This window comes from Lineus longissimus, chromosome 6 (genome assembly GCF_910592395.1).
Source record: "Lineus longissimus chromosome 6, tnLinLong1.2, whole genome shotgun sequence".
In the NCBI taxonomy this organism is placed as follows: Eukaryota; Metazoa; Nemertea; class Pilidiophora; order Heteronemertea; family Lineidae; genus Lineus; species Lineus longissimus.
In genome coordinates this window covers 6,907,852-6,918,874 of record NC_088313.1, presented here as the reverse complement: position 1 = coordinate 6,918,874, position 11,023 = coordinate 6,907,852, and positions in this window count along the sequence as shown.

Here is an 11,023-nt window from a genome sequence, read left to right as displayed (position 1 = left end):
GTGTGATTCTTAATCATGAATGGATTTAATAACATGCCCGCCCTACATTCCGTTTGTTATTTTTGATGGTCATGGTTTCGGCTGCAATTCTTCTTGTGTTGTTCTCCCCGACGTACGCATTCAAGTATATATGGTCAGGTCAGCTAGCATCAGCTATCTCATGTTATTACTCTATTCCCGATTAAGGGTCTCCTAGATTCGCAATCTACAGTTCAACTCTGCTCATTTACTGTTTTGAATTGTATTGCTCGCGATTCTGTCAGGTCCGGCCAATGATCTGCCACTGTAGACCAGTGCAACCAGCTCAGGGTCAGACAATCGGCTACTAAATTGGTACCCCCACCAGAATCTTTCGCTTCGATGTGTCCTGGATAGGAGATGGGTTCCGCCAGGAGTTACACAGCGGAAGGCGGATTTTCAAATTTTAATGCCAACCCGCTTTTTTTTTACGTCTAATCATAATTATTATCATTTCAATAAACAATTTGATGAGGCATCTCATAAAACATAAGCCATGCTAGAATCCAAACATGATATCTGTAGGAAACAGGTTTAGAAGTTTATATGCTATACCCGACTCAATTAAACAACTGATAAGACGATAGAGATAATATATTTTGCCTTCCTTTCATAAGAGTTTGACTGTACATTCGTAAGAATATTCTTGCAATATTCTTGAAATAGTTAAGATCTGAACTAAAAATCTTGCAACGAATGCACATGCACATGTTCACCAAACTCGAATAAGATCTTAACAATCTTATACAACTAGCATTGTACCCGTGGCGCAGGCAGGTTCAAATGGGCTATACCTTGAATAGATTGAATTGCAATGAAAATCTAATGCAATATCAAAGGAGCAATATTGAAGAGACAAATTAAACCAACCATTTGTCCACAGACTCGGACCCTGTGGCGTGCTGTATGCGTGCATATAAAAGTAAATCAATTGGTCCGAATGAGATGATGAGGCAATGTGAATATACCTCGTTCCTTAGTCAGCAATATGCCCCTTTTTATACGGAGAAGAAGGAGAACCCAGATAGGCCTTCACATGTCGGCCTCCAAATGGCTCGGACCAATTGCACTATCACTACTAAAACTTTAAAATGCGTTGTTGATGTTCAGCACCGTGAGCAGCTCCTTGATAAGGCCATGCCAAGTTCAGAGTGCCTCTTCAGATACATCAAGTTTTGAAAGCTGTGGTGAGCACATAAACATACCATTGTAACCTTAATTTGAAAATCCCTTCATAATCAAGGGCTAGCTCTGGCTAATACAGTACCAATATACGATAGACCATCAATTTGACCCCAGCTCCTTACTGCGGGAAAACCAAAGTCCAGCAACCAAAAGTATCAAAATACATTTTTGTTTACATTTGAACTGCACACATGCGTTTGTTTACAATTTCTTTCCCGCGAAATCTCGAAGATCAGGTGACCTACAATCGTGGATTGAAAATAACATTAACCTTGGTTCAGCAGGTCAACACGTGTACAGGCTGTTCCAATCATCCCCCTACAGCCAGCCGTTCAACAGGTAGTGTTAGTATCCCCACAGGGAGTGCAGGTGATTCATTAATCCCCTGCATAACTAAACAGCAATGGCTTGGCTTCCGTGAGTGATAAGGAGAATTGACTGTGTCCGATTAAAATTCCCTCATTACTGCTCCGCTGAAGTAAATTTCCGAAAATAAACATGACGTTGCATCAGGATAACATATCACCTGCAAACGTGCAAAATTTCGAGACGAAACACTACCCCCAAATGGCACTTTAGCGAGCCGCCTTATAGTATTATGATATAGATTCTTATCTCATGTATGTTTTATTTTTGGGCACCCAGTAGGACTTTTGTCGGCCAAGGATTGATTAACCCTGGATGAAAATTAATACTGGATTTTGGCCCGGGAGAGTCGCGATAATCGATTCCTGTCGCATGCACTTACCTGCGATGACCACCGTAAACTCGGTAAACGAGCGATTTTTGCCGCATGCAATCATTATCACAGGTCGCAGTGACAAAAAAGCACAAGTCTGCTTTAGTTTCACTGATCTGGATCACAAATACCTACGTAACTACATTTTGTATATGTAAAAATGGTGCGTATTGGGTCTGATTCTATTCCGCGTTAACGATTTTCAAAGGGATCGATGTCAAAATAAGGTCATGCATTATTTTCTTTGAATCAATTTTACAAAATACAGTTATTGAAGCTAGTTGTGTTGTTATTGATTGAACAGTGTCTTGTTTAAGCCACATTAATCGTATCATCAGGATCAATTGCATCGGTTGTGTCTGTCGCAGCAGAACTAGGGACACCAGATCAGACAGGTGACTAAGCATGCTTTTTTCGTAATTCACCTTTTTCTAGATCAGCGCCTGTTGTAGCGGACCAAATCTGATGGCGTTGGGAAAAATAAGTCCTTCCGACATCATGTCGGCTACTTCCCACCAACAACAGAGCCACAACAGCCGAGCTCCGGCACTAGAGGCGCTGATCAGTAGACGCTGACGTCATCAATTACTTCTAAATTGATTGACATTTGGCGAACTATTGATCAGTCGAAGCCGGATATGTCTAATTATTCTTTTCGTATGGTAAATGTGTGCTTTTCTCTTTGATATGTTGTTGTGAATTCGTGTACGCTCTGTTAAACGTCATAAGTTTCAGTTGATGTGTCTGGCATTTGACCGACGAATGTTTGGGGGTCACCGCTGACTGCAGTCTTAGCGTATGTAATTTGTGCACAAATTCATTTGATATATTCATGTACGCTCTTGGCATGCAAAATTATGCATTTTAACATAACCCAGGAGGCCCTTGGTTGTGTTGCCAAAAACTCTCAGTTCCGCAAACAGAAAGAGGCTTACTTTGAATGGAATATACATACATACATATACAATGATATTTATAGAGCGCAATTATCAGGCAGTCTGTCCGCTCAAAGTGATGTACATTTATAAACTGAAGGCCCTCACCCAAAAGATGGGTTTTGAGAAGGGCCTTGAAGATATTGAGGTCAGTGCAAGATGTCAGTCCCATTGGTAGCTCATTAACTCTGGGCCAGCCATCGAAAACCATGCCGATCTACCGTCGCTGTGCGTATATCTATCCTTCACAAAGGAAGAGACTCTATGATTGACATTCACTGCCGGTAAGTCGACATGCCGAAAAATGCCCGGCCAACATAGGTCAGCAGATTTTTCTTTGGGACCATGGCCAGGGGCCTGACATTCTCTGATGACCAGAGCGGACGTGACTATAATATGCAACATTATGCAGCTGTTGAAACAGAAACCAAATTCTCGTACGAATGCATGACGTACAGTTAACTGAGGAATACGGTGTACCTTTGAGGTTAAACTTATTGGTTCAACTGAACGGTAAACCTATTTCACAGTGATATATAACGTGAAACTGCACAATTACAATACTACTTTGAAATCCAGATCGGCCTGTGCCTTAGGTGTACACGTATATAATAAAGTCGTATGTCAAATCGTGGACTGCAATTTGGATAACCACTTCGTTGTAGCCATCTTATGCACTGATCCAATTTGATATCAAAAACATTGCTGATAGAATGGCACTATGAAAACGGTCCTCGATTAACTGAATATACATGTATTACTAGATAACTGTACGCAATCCAACCTCGCAGATGAAGTCGGAGTGGGACTCGGAAGAACGGGCCATTGTTCCGATTTAGAGGAATCTGCGGAAACTGCCTAAAAACGGTATGAGGATATCGATATCTTGATATCAACGTTCTGATACTTATTGAATTTTACAAGTATTCATTGCATATCTAACAAATATGCAACAAATATTTGAAATGTTTCAGTATCAGTATCATATTGTTCAAACCTCTATATTTTCCAACATGCGTGACAAAAATGATCTTATTTTTCTCGGCCCATTTCCATATCGGCCGTGGGGGCATGGGGAGAAGGAAAAACGAAGCAACCTTTACAAATAAATATTATATATTTGATATCGATATTTTCATGTCCACTAGGGTGTTTGCGTCCATTTGTCCGAGATTCCGAAGTTTACGTAGATTCCGCTTTATTGCCATGACCGTCGGATGCGATGCAGGGTGGAGCTCAACCTCTCTATTATATATACAGGGTATCCTATAGAGGCATCATACGTCTATACATAAATAATATGTTTATATAATCAAGACGCGTGCACTACTTATAAAGATTGTCTAATCAAAAGAGAGCGACAGCCTTCCATCTCCCACATGTAATCTATTAACTTTATAATTTGAAAATACTCGTTCAACCAAAACGCCGAACTAGCAGAGGGGCAACTATCGGTCGTACTATCGTGTCGGATGTAAGGATCTATGGTCTGTTCTCAGCATGGGCGGCACCGGTATTTTACCACACAGGGCTAAGTGTCATAGTCACAGTGGCTCTTTTTCATTACTCCTTGACACCTCATCGTATTGTCTACGTCTACAGCCAATATGATATAAGCGGAGATTTTAAAATGATATATCATTTTCATTTCAACGAGCTCACATATATTGCTGACGAATATGGCAATGATGTCATAGGTGTGAGCACTCCTCGTGAACGGAAATATACCTCGGAAAAGTTGCGAGCATATCATGAATGGAAATGGCAATTGCCGAGAGTTGATTCTACCGTATGATGAACATGAGAAAAGCCTCGGCCCAAAGAATTCCAGGTTCGAAATGGTTTCAATGCGGTGAGAATGTTTTCTTAGAGTTGATCTTTCGATGCGAATTTCCGAAGCACAAGAACAGGGTAAAGCCCTGTCTAAGTCTTGGTTAGATTGGTATAAAATAGTAAACGTAGGGTTCGTTCTTAAACTTCGGTATGTTAAAAGCCTAAAAGAGATGCGCTCCTATCCTATGCCTGAAGTCAAAAGGGTTGAATCATTTGATATGGATAACATCATGTTAGAGGATATCGAATGTGATTTGAATGGTTATCTCTATAAATCATCAGCCAGAACACACTCCATCACAATCTTAGAAAAACCGTACGAGTATAATAAATCCACGTCGATTATTTTACGTCATGATTTGTTCAGAAAATTGGGAGACTCCGAAGTTGTGTCTTTGCTCGGAGGGTGTCTATAAACCGAAGACCAAAGACCGAAGATGGAAGATCTATAAAACGAAGATCCCACCTACTATAAAGCGAAGACCCTACTATAAAACGAAGATCCCACCAACCATAAAGCGAAGACCCTACTATAAAACGAAGATCCCACCAACTATAAAGCGAAGACCCTACCATAAAACGAAGATCCCACCGACTATTAAGCGAAGACCCTACTATATAACGAAGACCCCACCAACTATAAAGCGAAGACCGTACTATAAAACGAAGACCCCACCAACTATAAAGCGAAGACCCGACTATCAAACGAAGATCCCACCAACTATAAAGCGAAGACCCTACTATGAAACGAAGACCCCACTTTTGTCTATAGGATATCTTCTATTCTTCACAATTTTAGCAGGATGACCTAGTTTTCTGGACCGGTAAGGACCCAACCGCCGGTATACAGGGATAATGCCTACCACTATCAATATTTATCAATAATCACCTGGAAGACCACCCCCGCCGGGTGTGGTTTGGGCAAACACCTTCTTCTAATTAATGTGATAGACTTGCAGAAGTTTCAGATCAATATCTACATCTAATTTACAATATTATAAACTATGAAGAACAGTAAATAAATACATAAATAGGCCTAAAGGTTGTGACAATCCTCACTGTTAATTGTCTCATCTCTCCGAACTATGGGTTGTGACTTGTCTCCAGCGACTATCCTGATATGCTAGGCTACTAGAGGACACCAAATTTGGTCCTGCCTAATATTATTATTATCATTATCCGCATCATCATCATCTTCCGGTAGGCCTAAATGGTAGGGCGCAGTTTGCGCGTTATTAACCATGAAGTAGTTGCTCATTACGCAGACGGTGCACAGACGTTTATAAAATCTTGGTCGGTGCGATTAAAACGATAAAGTCTGGTGGTTAAAATAGTTGTGGTCTACGCGGAGCTGGAGGCTAGGGGTCTTGGCAGATGTTGTCGCTTCTGGGAGGGTGTTCCAGCTTCTGATCGTTCTGTGGAAGAAGGATGATGCCTCTTGCTGGGTGGTATCTGTCCAGGCCTCGGGTCCTCGGGTCGCCCATGGTGATGGAGTCTGGGGCGACGAAGTCCACGAGGCTGTGCTGGATATTGTAAAGCACTGTAGTGTTGCCTTCCTTCTCCTCTCTTTGAGTGTATCCCACTCTAGGGTTTGGAGTTGGCGGGTGACAGATCCTGGTCTTCGGTCTCTGTATTCATTGGTGACAAAAAAATCGCGCACCTCTTCGTTGAATTCGCTCCAGTAGGTCGGTTGTGACTGCCCTTTTTACGACTATCTGCATCTTAGTAAGGACACCTTGGTCTTGCCTATGAAGGACACTGTCAGCAGCACAGCAGCAGTATGTTGTTCTTTGCGATCTGTCTCATCTTGGTAGGCCTAGCCCCCCCCCCCACAGGACACATTGGTTCTGTCTATGATATCATATGTTGTGACATGCCCTTTGCGACTATCTGTCTCATCTTGGTAGGCCTAGCCCCCCCCCTCCCCACAGGACTTGTCCTTGTAAGGCCATCTCGATCTACCAGGGACAAATTTATGCCCGGGAGATATGCGTGTTTCGTCTCTCTCTGAAACATACACCCCATCCTGTTTCTGTGGGGACTATTGAGACGCTGCTTTAGTCGAGCAGTCTGGACAGCCTAATGCGTACGCTTTATACCTGAAAACAAGGGGCCTTTGATAATGGCCCCTGTTACGCTCCAACTCTATTATAGTGCCAACTGTGATGGACATGATTCCAACTTAAATATGCCAATTATGATGGAGACAGATAAGTATTCAGCCGCAAGATGTCTCTACCGGGTGAACGGTTTGTTCCAACTCTAATATGCCTACTATACGAGAGTTTGCAATCAGTCTGAATGATTTAAAAACGCCTAAGCAAGGCAGGATGATCGTTCGTCTTCTTATCCGCAATGACGCAAATATCTCCCATTGTCCATGCAGCTGACTTCCTGAATATCCTGAAGATATTGGGCACAAAAAGAGCAACAATTTGATTGTAGCCATTGGTATTTTGGTCTTGAATGAATGCGGGTTGTAAAATGACGGCACAGGCATTTGACATGCATGTGCGTCGGCTGTATGATTTTCATGTTGATTTTTTCAGTGTAAAAAATGTACATGGTGTTCTCCAAAGATTGTTTGACCGCCCTGCATCAGGACTTGTCCCTGCTTATTCATGTTTATTGACATGTTTATTGCTCATCATCTTTAGATATAGGTTATTGTGACAGATATTAGTAAGGCTAAAACAATCGTAGATGAAGGATATCTCAGTTGACAATTGGCATTGAGATCCAAAGATCTTAGGTCCAACTACCCGTGGCTAGTCAGATGATCCAGTCGTGGGGACACCCATTACCACTAATATTACCAAATGAGGCAGGTTTTGCATTTCTAAACCTTCTAGACAAAAAAGAGCCCTTACTTTGGACAGAAATAAGTAATTAGGGTCTAATTGCACTTTAATTTGGCAAGCTAGCTTGTGGAAAAGGCACGCCATCCTTTTGTGTCGCATGGAGTTGGCTAACAAATTAGACCCTTATTAGCCTTTTTCGAACAAAGCTATGGCCTAAAGTGTCTAGAAATGCAAAATTCGCCTCTTTTGGTGCTATGACTGAGTAAAATGAATCCGTGCAAACATTAAGATCACTTACTATGTATTTTCTAATAGATACAGACAGTACAATTACTGACTACGATATATTTTTTTCGTCAGAAAAATCTCTGGAATGATAGCCTTTGAACGAAATTAGGGGTTCTCATGAAAATTATCATAAAGTGTATAATCATGGTTCATGTCATGTTTAATTATATGTTTAGTTGACTATTTACTAAACAAAACTAGACCTTTGTTCACGGTAAAGTAAAGTGAAGCTACACATGTTACGGTTGTTATTAACTACATCAGATAGGAGCACCTCCACTCATCAAATTCTCTAGCTGATGTTGAGTTTATTAGGAGAAAATCACCGTCTTCCGGAAAAGCTGTTGAAGGTCGAAATTTGGCAAGCCAAATGTTAAGAAGCTTGTCTTTGAAGCGTTTTCGATAATCCTCTGCTGTCATTTTCCCCTGGAATGCGTCAAAATCGTCCATCGCGATCAGTTCTTCATTCAAAACGTAATGCCCATTGACCTTTTCCAGTGTGATTCCTCTCGTCTGTGCATCTCTGGCCCACAGCATGCTCGCAACCGTTATGCCAAAGAGCCAGTGATTTTCTGAGATAGCATCCCATTCCGTTAAATTTTCACCCCTTTCCGCTCTTACAGCCTGTCTTATTTCATCATCATCCAAAGGTCATTCAGCATCCAGAGGTAAAGTATCTGATGGGTCATCGGGTCCTTCATGGGGTTTTCCCATCGACACCGTTGGGGACTGCAAGTCTACGGAACCACGCACATTATCTGAGGTATTCTCGGTACTCTCAAACACACTTTCGTTTGTAAATGCATCATTATGCCGACGCGTTCCAACTGGTCGACGAAAGCTGCGAACATGCAGTTCCCATCGCCTTCAATTTCTCGTCTAACCTGGAGACCATGGTTAGTGATGGTTGCAAAGAATCGCTCTTGCATGCTATTTCTTGACTGGTGTTCCAATCTTGAGCATTCAATTGCTTGGTTGAGTTCAATGAATTCCAACATTGCTTCCACAGATGAGAAAGACGCTGTATTCTTTATATACTCCTCGAATAGATATTCCTCTGTTGTCTTCGCAGTTCTCGGTCGGCGTTTCGCTTCTTCTTCACGCGTCATAGACGTGATATCGCTCACCGAAAACAATCCTTCATTTTCGGCATCATCTAGGATGTATTTTACCCTGTAACGGTACTTTTGTTTGCGAGCCTTTGTAACGACCCCCTCGACAGCCTTTGGTGCCTTCACCTTCTTTCCACTTTTCCGCTGTTCTCTACCTTGAATCCGCACCAACACTTTATCCCCAACTGCGTATACACTTGGAGGTGATTTGCCAAGCTTTTTGTTAACCATCTTCTGTGCGTATTTCTTCGAAGTCTTTCTGACCTCTTCTCTAATTTCATCGGCAGCTGCTTTGAAAGCTTGAACATCATCCAGGGTTGCACTGTTCTCTTTTGTATCCACCTGAAAAAGACGGGGAAACATTGAGAGTATGAGGCAAACAACGGGAGAGATTTTACTTTCCATGTGGGTCATTCTATGCCAAAACAACACCCCCCTTCCAATTTGGCTCATCTTCAGCACACATAGGGCCCATCGAAGAAAATATCACATAGGAATATTCGAACCTACCACCTTCGTTTTTTTCGGAGCATTAAGTCGTGATTTCTCGCTCAGGTGTTCAACTATCTTGGAAGCTCAACACAGAAATTTCATCAGAACCTCTTTACTGATTTGTCACATGAAAGAGGAGCAAGCAAAAATAAACCCGCTGGACGAAGGATGACTGCATCCCGCATCTAGGAATTATTTATAAAGGAAAATCACCCCCATTTCTTCTTCGTCCTCCTCCTCATGTTCGTCTTCGTCCTCGGTTGTTGTTCCATCGTCGTTCTTATTCTTTTCTTTACTGCCAGGCAACCAAGGCGCTCGGGCGAAGTACGACTCAAAATGACAATATTTATCTGAAAAAAGGTACACATGAAAAGTCGCCGGGCAATTTTCCATTGCTTGGTGGTACATGTACCTGACTTTTGTCTTCCCCAAAATATTTTTCTGTCCCTCTGATCACAGACGAAAACTTTCATGTCCTACTAGGAATTCCTAGGGGTAATAATTCAGAGGGGGGTATCAGGAGGGGGCAAAATTTGATGGCGGATCCTGGAGATCTCCAAGTACTGTAGTCTCCTCGGATCATAAAAACCTTTAGATGTGTACTTACTCTTAAAAGCTTCGTGCGGGGAGTTGTTGTACAGTCTTGCGTAGGACGGCAATCCTTCAACCCAATTATGAGCCTTGCCCGTTTGCACAAATTGTGAAATGTCAAACGCGAGTTTCTCTTTCCACGTTCTGTGTACCCTTTCAACCTGAAAACAAAGAACAGGATTATTATTGTCCGTTAAGATTTATTCACAAGCACGAATTTCATATCTGCGGGACCTATAATTTCATGGAGGAGTTCATGGGTTGCAGTAACAACAGGGGACAAATGTAAAGTAACGATTTGGATATAAATTTATTCACTGACAGTCGGACCTACCAGTGGAACTACATATGTCTCCAAGACCCTGAGTTAAATTCATTTTCCCGGGGGGTCCATTGAAACAAATTCCAATCTGTCCTACTGTACCTGTATTTTCTAAACATTTAAGCGCATTGAAACTAACCTTTCCTTGGGTCTGGGGATGATACGGCCGACCCTTGATGATTTTTACGTTTAACCTCTCTGCTAGTCTGCTAACCATCTTTTTGAATTCTCCGCCGTTATCGCAATGGATTATTTTGGGGCAGCCGTGTTCCATAAATATTTCACACAGCTTTTCAGCCACCCCAGGCGACCCTTTGTCGCAAAGTGGCCTCAGCCAAAGATATCTTGAGAAGATGTCGAGCCCTGAGAGAACGTAACAGTACTTCATGTTGTCTATTTCTACGGGCATGTTTAAGAAGTTCACAAGGTCCATTTGGATCTGGGCCATCACTGATTTTGCCAGAACAGGCCGAAGCGGAGCTTTGTTGGAGAAGAGAGGTTTTCGGCTCTGACTCTCTTTCATTTTTGCAAGATATCGACGCACAAGCTTTTCTCCCATCGCACAGTATTGCCTGGATATAACGGCGGATAGTTTCTTGGCAGCGAATCCTTTATATTGGCCAAAGAAATACCTGACTATAGGGTCAATTTCTGATATCCTCGGAACTATCCTATGTCCACCGACTTCCACAATGCTTTCCTCGTCG